Below are 12,494 nucleotides of genomic sequence, written 5' to 3'. Positions count from 1 at the left end.
AATCAAATTAAATTTCACAAAAAAACTCCTCCTTAATCAATGTACGTCATGCCACTGCGCCTCTCTAGCCCTCTGGCTCGCCGCTGTCCACTTGCCATACCTCCAATCACACCAACAATCATGGCGGCGAGGTGGCACCCCACGTCGCTGATGGTGCTCCTTGTCGAGGTGCAAATTGAGAGCGCCGACCACCTCGCTGCAACCTCAGAGCGGCCCATGGACGACCTCCATAGCCTACGGGCAATGTGCTCGTCCATGCGTGGCATTTACGGTGACCTCGCCGTCGGTTGGCGCCTGGCATTTTGGTGCTTCACGTTCAAACGATAGATTAAAGATAAAGATGACTATCATCATGGGCAAAGGAATCAATGCATGGAGCGGCTGACCTTCATATATTCATCAGGGTGCTCGTTAGCATGCTGCACTATGTAGCTCGCTAATAGCAAGGACAGGGCGATCGATTTGCAGCTGCATGAAATGGAGTGAAGTTGATTGACAAAAGGAAGGAACACGATTAAGCATAAAAAAATAGATCGAAGGGATATAGGAGATCTACGTGCAGGATGGAGTGTGCACCTACTCTGCTGGCTTTGTAGCGCTTAATCGCTGACTTGTACGTGCATGTGCAAAATGGCGTCAACTTGGTGGTCTTCCTCGCATGCATGAAGGCTTGCTCTCGATCCGTTGCTCACATGCACGATGGCCTTCTCTGGCGTGAGGCAGCGTTGTGGCAGCTCGCTCCTCCCGGCATTTCGAGAAGTAATGAGGCGATGGTGGCATGCGGCGGAGCTAGACGGGTGCTATTTAAGAGAGCCTTGGGAGGCAAGGCAATAGGAGGAGGCGTGAGCGGCGCGGAGTCGTGGCAGCGGCGGAATCCGTCTTGGGTACGGGCGGAAGGAGAGGGGCAGAGCTGACAGGCGGGCCCCACCTGTTGGCGCAAGAGAGAGGAAAGGGGACGCACGGTGAGGCAACTTCGGCTGGGCCGGGCGCTCGGCTGGGCCATCGCGAAGGAGCGGGCACGGGAGAGAAGCAGGCCAGCTAGGCCAGACTATGCAAAAGAGGAAAGCGGGAGCAGGAGCGGCAGCTGGGCCTATGCGCAAGAGGGGAAAACGGGCCTGCACAGGAGAGAGTGGGCAGCCGGCGCTAGAACTGGGCCAACAGGCCAAAAAGGAGAGAGGGGAGGAGAGAGGGTTTTCCTTTTTGTCCAAATCCTTTTCTAGTTTGTTTTAAAAACCAAATTCAAATGTAAACCAAGTGCAACTTCAAATAAAGTTTTGAACATACTTTTCAATTATAAATAAAAGTGAGCAAATTTTAGTAAGTTTTCAAAAATATCTTTTTACAACTTTTTAAATTCTTTTATTTTCAAATTTTCTTTTTCTTTTACTTCAAAACCATTTTTAATTTCTTTTGCAAAAGCAATTCTTACTATTTTAAATTTTAAATCAAAACCACTCAACCAAATACATCAAATGCAAAGGCATGTATGCTCAAACATGTTGCTAATCCTTATGATGAATTTTAATTTAATGTAAAATTTTATTTTCCTATATTTTCATGAGCACAAAATTCCAAATTAAATCATTTTAGCTCCATTTCCAAAAATTCAAAATTTAGGGTGTTACACAAAGATGCCCGTACGTTGCAACGTGAGAAAAGAAACAATAGTATCTCTAGACCAATAGATTTGATTCAACTCAAATGATCACCTTACCTTTCTCCTTACCTCACCTTCCACTGTTGATTACTACAACTCAAATCCAGAGTACGCGTTTCTCTCCCATCCGCAACTACGTGTCACAATAATGTTAATTTGGTGTCATAATAATTATACTCTTTTCTAGAAATATGGTTAAAACTAAAATTTTACTATTACTAATTAAAGGCCCCAATGAAGGCTTCACGTTAATTCTTACGTGCTAGAGAAAATATAAATACTAAAAATTCTCACGTTAATCGGAAACATCTAGCCGTTAGTAGAAAGACTCTAACTACCCATAACCCTTGAATCTATTTTGTTTTCTAAATAAATATCAACTGTGCAGTTATATAGATAAAAAAACATCTTAAAATCTCAATGTCCGGTGACAAAGCCAACTTTGGCCCTACGGCAAAAAGAAATCTTGATAGGCTGTACAACGTTCACAATTATTTAACTAATAAAATATGTTATCGGGCTGCTCGTACATTTACGGTTTGTTAATATGTTATTAAAAAAATCAGATCGACAGTGCCCATTCACAGTTGGTTATCCATCTACTAATAAAAAGTCAAATAGAGGTTAATCTATCTATTAATAAAACTTTGAATAGGTTCTATCAACCCAACAATTAGTATTTACAAGCCTAACCATTGCATCTATTTAGTTTTCTAAATAAATATCTAACTCCACAGTTATAGATAAATTAAATAAAAAGAATCTCAATGTCCAGTAAAAAAACAATTTTGGCCCTACAGAAAAAAAATTCTTGATAGATTGTACTGACGACGTTCATAGTTATTAACTAATATAAAATATATCTGATCGGGCCTACTCATCACATTTACTGTTTGATACTTTGATATGGTAAAGAAGTATAAAATCCGCAGTGCCCATTCACAGTTGGTTATCTATTAATAAAAAATCAGATAGAGGTCAACGTTAATCTATTAATAGAACATCGAGTAGAATCCATCAGTCTATATACACGTGTGCCAGACTGCTGATATATAAATAAGCGCAAATAAATTGTTACATGTCTGATTTAATGCTATATAAGATTTTGTGACGTGAAGTAAAAAGAGAAAGGTGAGATCTAGAAGAGGTTGATGTTTCGCGAAATAATCACCTCATAAGCTAAAATTTTATATTTATACTATTGTACGAGTCGTTATTGTCATGCAATCCACAATATTCATTTTGTTTTTTTGCACAAATTGAAAAATTAAGGGTTAGACAACTCAAAATACAACCATTGTCACGTAATCTGTTAGGTTGTCTTCAAATTATGTGTACTATATGAAACCACCTATTAAATAATACTTGCTCTAAAGAGGCCAGACAGTCTAAACAACAAGGCAATTTTGTCAAGCATACGGAACTAAGAATCCATATGTCGTCCGTGTCCGTCGATAAGTTTTCAGAGTTCATTAACTGAAAGATAATTCAAAATAACCTCACAATTAACATCTACATTATTCATGTTTGTCATTATGAAAGATAATTCAAAATAATACTCTAATGGGCCATTTAGATCCCTTCATTTTGGAGGAATTGAAATCTACATAATGGATTATGCTATTTGGATTGAAATTTGATATTCCATAACTTTTTAAGCTCACAAATAAGCCTATTTCAAATTCGTAGGGTGAGAGATGTAAATGGATTCTATAGATCACTATGTTATAATTCTACTCTTTAACTCATAGCACACTCTTCAACTCAGTTCTCTACAATAAAAATACGACATATAAGTATGTCCCTTACATGTCTAAGAATAAATATACAAATATATTCCATATACAACTATATTAGCTTAATTAATCTACGCCTAAAATATAATTATTAGAATGAATTTAATTCCAAGGATCTAAACGAGCCCTAAGTTTATCTCTTTCATTATGAAAGATGTTCCAAAATAATGCTCTAAATTTATAATTAAACTATCCACCTCTTCCCTTATGAAAGGTAAATAAAATAATCTTTCATATCATTTACAAATTATCCACATCTAGCTACCATTTATGAAAGATGAAGTACACTAACCCCTGTGCATTTAGAATGCCCATATATGGCATTATGAAAAAATATAAAACAACACCTTCGAATCAAAGTTTGTCACTATAAAGAATAAATAAAAATATCTCTCAAATCTACATGCAAATACTAATATAATCTATCATGGAAAATATCATGAAAAATAATCCAATAATTAAAAAAATATGCCATATATCTTTTTAAATTACGAACTTCTACACTCTTAATAAAAAATAAGCATATGCTATGTTCTATGATGTAGACCAATCAAACATTTATATATTTGTACAAATGTATACATTTAGACTTGAAATTTATGTCATATCAATATTTATAATTTATTTTTGAGCATTCTATATTTAAAAACAATATTATACACATAAGTTTTTGACTAACAAATTCAACAACTTAAGTGCCACAATACAAGCTAAAACATCTATTTGTGTCATTGCAAGAACTAAAACAGTAGTCAAGGACCCAAAGTCCTTTCTAAAATAAATTTAAAAGTGAAAATATTGAATGAAAGATATAATAAGCACTAGAAGTGTAACTTTACATGTAGATAAAAAATTGCGACAACTAGATTAAAAGATGAAAGCTAAAATATTGGTTCATGATGTTATAGGAAGGGATGTAACAAGAAATTATATAACTTAAGATCAGGTTTCGACGAAATATATGTTATGCTGAAGAGCGATCAATCCTAAAACTTCTCATAAAAGACAAAAATGTATGGCCATCAGTTTAGTAGACCATAATACCATAGATAATAATATTCATGGGATCTATTCTATTTTCTAAATAACCATACCTACATTTGCAATTGTGTAAAACAACATAGCCCATGAACCTAAATTTACATCTAATTGCCTACCTACTATAATGATAGACAATTTACCGTAACTTATTAAATCCACATCAAAATTAACATTGTATTATTATTTTAAAAACTAAAGATCCCCATGAATCTACAACTAAGTTATATCAACATCTTCGATTATAAAAAATATTTAACCATGAAGAACATATATGTTTCTATGTGACCCAACTATACTAATAATAATATATTAGAATTTGATAAAATAAACATACATATTGTGTCATCATGCAAATTATGTACACACATGCATGCATGAGCTGTAAATATATATGTTGTGTTTCAGCAATCATGAAAAACATTTTCTTAACAACTCAGATATTAACAATACTAGCAAATTGTTTTTACCTATATTGGTAAGAGTGACATATAATTTATATAAGTTTTCACTTTAGATATTTAAACATTTTAAATAAAACCTTACATATATTGATAATATAATCCTTCATATAATTTCTTGAGAAATAAATTTAACATCATAAGAAGTGGGGGTTAGTGCAGACCACATGGGGGATTACTTTAGTGTAAAAAACATTATATGACTTAGATGTTCATACCCTCTTTAAGTTGTTCTAAATCTCACTTCAAGCTCAGCCATTGATTTTAGTAGGTGATGTGGAAAATGTTTTAAATGTCTGTTTACGCCATTGTAGTACTTAAGAGTATAGTTTACGACATAAAATTGTTATTTTAGAAATTACAAAAGTTAATGTTATAAGATATAAGAAGAGTTTCAACTTAACTTTAGGGTAAAAAACATGTAGTAATTAGTAACAGTTAAGAAAATCAAAATTTTAGATTCATAGCATCATCAGATATAAGATGTGGGCTGCAACAAAAGCCACGGTAGTTTAAGATAATGTTTTAACCAAATACATAGGTGTGTCATACAAATTTTAAGGAAAAACTATGGATATAGATAAAAAACATACAGATTAGTAATGATATGTTTGTCACAACTAGATAGAGATAACAGAGTATCTTTTGTGTCTATTATGTTACAAAATGAACAGAGTGAAAAAACATGTAATGATTAATTTATTATAATTTTTTATTAGTCAGAGGCATTATACAATAACTAATGCTTATGTTATCTCTAAGATTCTGCCCTGTGCGAGAGCACGGGTTGATGGACTAGTAGTTTTAATTAATATAATTTTAAAAGATGATTGCATTTGCAGCTGAGTGAGTATAATAAGAAAGAGTCTTCTAAACAATAGTAGTAGTTACATGCACATTATTTTCCACTACTATTACAGTATCCATTTTAGGTAATAGTATATCACGCGCTCATACATATATTACCATGGTATTAAGTGTTCGCGTTGCAACGCAAGGACATTTACCTAGTGATAGGAAAAATAGGGTGTGTTGCTAGGAAAAGACATAGCAAACTTATGATCTATTAATCTATTAACTAAGCAGTGGGATCATAATTTTTCTCAAATATGTGACTCAACTCTAATATATTGCAAAAAGTAAATATGGCACAAAGTTAATATTTGAGAAAGATTTTTTTTTCATGGAACATGAATCTTGTCGTTCATGCTATGCAAGAATTACGAAAAGGACCGTCGCACATCTTACTTGAAGGCCTTTTAGTTTGGACGGTCTCAAGCAAAGTTCTTCGCCCTGTTCGCTTGGCTTATAAGTCGTACTTTTTCAGACAACGAACAATATTTTTCTCTCACAATAAATCAGCCAATAATACTTTCAGCCATGGCTTATCAGCCAAGCGAACATGTCACTTATAGTCATGATGTCATTTAAATTATTGCAGCTGAAAATATTTCTTTTACGGTCTCGAGCTTCTTGTCATCGAACTATATGAATTTGAATTTCGAGAACCATGAACTAAATATGATATGTAATTAGGAAAAGAAACATATGTTCAGTTAAGGGCGTTTTTCGGACATTGACATGCAACACCACCCGATTCTAGCACAGCAGCAAAAGGCCCAACATGTGGGCTACATTTTTACATATGGAATCCTTGAGTTTCTCAAATTCAATTTAGACCATCCCACCTTTTCTTTCTTTCTTGCACTTATCCACCTGGAACCCTTCCTTACCTTCTATTTCTTTTTCTCATCCTTTCCCCGAAACCACCGAACAGAGGCACCCAATATCAAGCTGAACCCTATTGGCAGCGGCATGATCGGCGGTGAGGAAATAGTGACAGAAATTTTGCGGAGAGAGGAGACGCAAACCAAGGTCAAACGTGAACTGCACAAACACAAAAGGCAGAAAAAAAAATCGTGGCAGAAATTTTGCCTCTTTATTATTAGAGATAGATATCTAGACATATAGTATATTTAGGTGCATACACAAGCTATGTATGTAGAAAAGCCAAAACAACCTGTAACTTAGAACAGAGATGGTAGTAATTAAATCTTCTATTTTGTTCAAAAGAACGATAAAAGATTTGCCATATTTTTATTAGAAGAAAGAGTAAGAGACATACTAAAGGCTACAAGGTAACCGTAACTTGCACCACATACAAGTGAACACAACCACTTGCTCCCTCCATTCAAAATAAACTATTAGACGAAATGGTAGGAGACATACTAAAGGTTACAAGATAATCTCAACTCCCACCACATATAACAAGTGAGCATAACCACTTACTCCCTCCATTCAAAATAAACTATTAGAAGAAAGAGTGGGAGACATACTAAAGGCTACAAGATAATCGCAACTCCCACCATATATAACAAGTGAACACAACCACTTACTCACTCCATTTAAAATAAACTATAAACTATGAGGGCTTGTTTGGATTGGACCTTGGGAAAGCTGTCTGACCCAAGCAGCAATCCCAGGTGTCCATTTTTGTTGGCCTAGGGCTGGATGTGTCCAGGCAAGATGGCCAGCCCACTAATTCAAACATACCCCGATTCTAGGATGGAGAACGGAAATCAATAACATATGACAAATTAATATACCCATACCCCGGTAAACACTAAGGACCCACACCTAACCCAATCTTGTTGGTCCATCTTTCTCCCCTTCCCAATGCTCACACTGCATCATCGTCTCCATGAGATGCCACATCTCCGCCTTCTCCTCCATAGAAGTCGCATCAACACCGCCATCCCTGCGTCTCCATGCGTCGTAGCCCTTCTGCACCTCCTCCTCCATGGTACCACTAGTGTGGGAGTGGACGGAGGTGCCTGGGCTGAGGACGTTGGAGAGGTGGCGGAGGAGTTCAATAGAGGCGACCTGGTAGTGGGCAGAGGTGGCAACGGGGCTATCCCTTTGGCCGGCCTACACCCTCCATGATGTGATGTGGCCACACCGGCCTCCACGACAACGAACACATGCATGCGGTTGAGGCATGCTCGTTTTTTCGTGTGGAGCAGCCACTACTACACTCGCTCTTCTCATCGAGCCTCCGTCACTGTTGTCGCTGAGGGTGCTCGTCCGCCGCATGCGCTCACCCCAATGAGGGCCTATGACGACAGATTCTGCTGCCTCTAGCCATGGACACATATGAGAACTGCTCTGGTTGGAACAGGAAGGATCAAACTCGTAGGTGTAGTGTGTGTGTGTGTGGGGTGTGTGGGGGGTGGGGGGTGGGGAAGGGAAGGGGAGTGAGTGGACTAGCACTAGTGCAGTGGCAACAATGCAGGTGCGGTCTTGCGGAAGGCCCCTCCGTTGATGTTTTCCGTTTTTTGATAAATTCCTTTCTTATTTCCCTCATCCCACGCGTTGGCGCTGGTGAACATGTTACTGCTGCTGTACTACTATTACATGAGTATATGTGATACCCTATATATACTTTAATTTAGGACAAAATTTAAATTGTACATGTACTTTTATTTTGAGACGGAGGTAGTATATAAATTAAACACAATTACCCAACACACCTCCTAGCCTAAAAGAAATAAGAGAATTACATGGTACAAACACAGGAGTGTTCAGTAAAACGGGTGCAGCTGCACTGTGGGTGCAGCAGCCACACCAATAGCCAGCAGCGGCTGCAACCAGCCGCAACAGCTAGAGATAAAAACAACTTTTTCATCTTCATTGTGGCAGGAACAAATGAGTCAAATGGCATGAATTCAATATTAACATCAATACAAGTCCCATATATTAAAACAAAAGTTCAAAATCAACTGCTAAGCATCAAATAAACTAGCCAAACAACGGCTTTAATCAGAAGTAACAGGCCACCCTACTCGCAAAAACACATATGCTCGCCCCTATGAATATACGTACGCAAGCTCTATCTCTATAAACTTCCCTCAAAAACTGAGTCTGACATATCTTGAAGCTGACAAAGTCATCGAAGATGGCTGCTGTCAATAGACACGTCACCTATTAACAAAAAGAATATCGGCATTAAATTTTAAAGTAAATTTTGAAAAAATACAAGCACATGTGCTAAGTCATGACTTGAACAAATGTTGTCAATTTGATGCCCGAGACTAGAGATTTGATGAAGCGTCTTGTATGACTAGCTCACCATGTCTGGGGATGCTCCATGTGCAGCAGCTGGAAGCTTGGGGAGATCGAGTTGGGGCCTCCGTGGGTGCTCGAGGAAGAAGATGAAGCTTGGGGGTGGCCTTCTCCTCCAACTCTGACGAGGTTGATGGCGTGAGGGTGGTGCACCATGTTGCCGGCGACATCCTCCGACCATAGGGGCGTGACCTCCTCCTCCTGCTCCTTTCTCTTCCTTCTTCCTTTCTTCTCTTCTTGCTCTCCTCTCCTCTTTTCTGTTCTAGTTTCTGTAGAACGAGGGAGATGAGGGAATGGAGAGGGTCTATTATTCCAAAATTGATGGTGTTGAAATCAGTACACTTGCTTAACAGTAAGTTCTAGAATCAATGGTGCTCGAGCCAATTTGTACATTTGCTTGAGCACCATCGATTCCAAAAACCGTGTCTAAAAATGGTTTAGAACCGTTGCTGATGGTTTTTTGTACATGTTACTCAAATGCTTTATGGGCTATTAGCACCTGAATTTTTTTAGCCACAAGATTGGGATCCAACGGTCCATGTGTGTTTTCTACTTCCTCCATTCTAAAATATAGGTTGCTTTTGCTTTTCTAGAAACATAGATCATGCTATACAACAAGACAGCCTATAATTTAGAAAGGAAGGAGCACCTCACCATTTTCTTCTCTCAATCTCCTTCCTCCATGGCAGTAAGTTTAGCCATGGTGTGACATACTACTTACATCCCTGTCCATCTCACTTCCTCCAATTTTGGTGGCGCGCTAACCTCTCTTTTCACGACATCGTCGCCCTTCGTTTTACCCCTGCTCAACGGGCCTCCTCCAGGTGACAAATAGCCGGCCATATATAGTTGTTTTAGGTAGTACATACCTGTACTCATGTTCAGGTTAGATCTTTTATCCCGCTATAGCTAAGTCTTAGCCACAGGAGAATAATGTCGCTAAATGTCCATAGTCGCCAGTCGGCTACTTGTTACACTGACGATGCGCATACACCCCTAGCTACCACCTCTGCTTGGTCGACCTGCAGGCTGCACTTTCATCAGAGTGTCAGCTGCTAGCTAGTACGTTGTGTACGTGCATGCGGATCAGATTCCTGCCTTATCCTGGTTGATTGTCTGGCTGAGTGCGTGCCACAATATTTGTGTGGATATATCTAACTTTATATTGTAATATATGATGCGATGCAGAAAATGGAGCTAAGTCAAGGACCATACGGAGGCTCCATTTGATACTGTCTAGAATCTAGCTAGCAAACATTTCCAAGAGGAGATAGATGTCTTTGGAAGACATACATACAACACATCCGCAAGCCAAGTTCAGGATTTGCATGCCTCAGGGCTCAACCTTGTTGTTATTACCCAGTCATCATTAGCTGCTGCTACTGTTACTGCTACTGCTATAATTAAAGGAGGCACAGTAGTAGTTCCTAACCCTAAGGTCCACATGTATATATGTCTCCGTCTACCATCAACAGGTTCTGACTAATAATGCTCATTTTACTAGTCTTAATTGGAGACATTTATATAGCTTTGCAAACTAACTAAATCCACATATATATATATGCATCTTTGTTGGGAGATTTTAAAATGAAATGGCACATTTGATCCTACCTAACATGCATGCAAACCTCTGGCATAACAAAATACACAACCAATAATATTATTACAGAAGTGGGAAAAGTGAGTAGAATCACACATGCAGGCAGGACAAGCTGATGAATGTCCAACACATGCATTTCTGAACAATCTGCAAGCAGGCACAGATAGCAGCAAAATAATTAAGAAAATACATAACAATATTAGCATTGCAGCATTGGATATGAATCAGAATCACCAAAATGAACAACCATACCTGCCAAAACAAATGAAGCACAGGCCAGACAGTAGTACGTATCATGAGAGAGTGACGGCAGAGAAGAAGAGGCCTTCCATGACAGGCAAGAGCCACTCAGGCTAGCCAAGGTGACCGCCCACAAACCCAGCTGAACTGGCCATGCAACCGGAACTCGCAAGGCCATGTAGGCAAGTCATCCTTGGCTACGGCTACCAAAGGCAGGCTCTGGCCACCATGCAAGGCCCCTCTTCTTCTTCTTCTTCTTGTTCTTCTTCTTCTTCCTTATTGGTGGGTGATCCAGACTGCTCCACCGATCGATGCCGATTCAATGCATATCGGTTTACCACGTCCTCAGCTTTATTTCCTGGATACTGATTACCGATCGTTGATAAAATAAGATTGGTACTGGCCGGAATATATTCATATTCAGCTAAGGTTGCGGCTCTTGTCGAATGGGACCGAAGGCATCATAGCTGGGTCCTCCTAACATCGTCGTCTTTACTCGATCGTCTTACCCATGCTCAACAGGGCCTCCTCCAGGTGACAAATAGCTAGCTATAGGTGCCGCTATAGCCGGCCATATATAGCTGTTTTAGGTAGTACATTGTTATTTGTACCTACGTTCAGTTTAGATCTTTAAGCCCGCTATAGCTAAGTCTTAGCCTAAGGAGAATCATGCCGCTAAATGTCGGCTACTTGTTACACTGACAATGTGCATACACCTCTAGCTACCACCTCAGCTTGGTCGACCTGCAGGCTGCAGCTGACGACTCTCCCTATCTGAGCCCGTTGAGTTCGCTATATTCTTCTTGTTGAGTTCCATTTCTACTTGCGACGTTGCGCGCGACGCATGTGTGTGCGCGTTGTCGTTCTTCCATCACAATCAGAGTGTGTCGTGTGTGCTTATAGCTAGCTAGTACGTTGTGTACGTGCATGCGGATCTGATTCCTGTCTTATCCAGGCTGATTGTCTGGCTAAGTGCGTGGTGCCACAATATTTGATGCGAAACGTACGTACACATGGAGCTCTCAAGTCCAAGTCAAGGACCATACGGCTCCATTTGGTACTATCTAGAATCTAGCTAGCAAACATTTCCAAGACATACAACACATCCACAAGCCAAGTTCAGGATTTGCATGCCTCAAGGGAGTCAAGGCTCAGCCTTGTTATATTACCCAGTCATCATTAGCTGCTGCTACGTACTGCTATAATTAAAGGAGGCACAGTAGTAGTTCCAGACCCTAAGGTCCACATGTATATATGTCTCCGTCTATCATCAACAGGTTCTGACTAATAATGCTCACTTTACTAGTCTTAATTGGAGACATTTATATAGCTTTACCAACTAACTAAATCCACACTTATATACATGCATCTTTGTTGGAAGATTTTAACATGAATTGGCAAATTTGACCCATTGCATTTTTACAAAAGTGAGTTGCGGAAATGTCTCCAACTATTTTACTGCATATTAGTTTGCCACATATTCCATTTGATCCAATTATATATAATTAACCACTGGCACAACAAAATACTCATCAACCAATATTACAAAAGCGAGTAAAATCACACATGCAGGACAAGCT

General features: G+C 38.8%; 1 long non-coding RNA gene across 1 annotated transcript; it reads right to left on the bottom strand.

The window, feature by feature from the left end:
- Positions 1–8,793: 8,793 nt before the first annotated feature.
- On the bottom strand, positions 8,794–11,010 carry LOC136498373 (uncharacterized). The gene is made up of 3 exons (XR_010769601.1): positions 10,771–11,010; positions 9,082–9,343; positions 8,794–8,933 (listed from the first exon to the last, which is right to left on the bottom strand). It is a non-coding gene; the product is annotated as an uncharacterized lncRNA (long non-coding RNA).
- Positions 11,011–12,494: the final 1,484 nt, after the last annotated feature.

This window comes from Miscanthus floridulus, chromosome 12 (assembly GCF_019320115.1).
Source record: "Miscanthus floridulus cultivar M001 chromosome 12, ASM1932011v1, whole genome shotgun sequence".
Lineage (NCBI taxonomy): Eukaryota > Viridiplantae > Streptophyta > Magnoliopsida > Poales > Poaceae > Miscanthus > Miscanthus floridulus.
The sequence above is the reverse complement of the archived record's forward strand: the minus strand, read 5'-3'. Positions and strand labels throughout refer to the sequence as shown.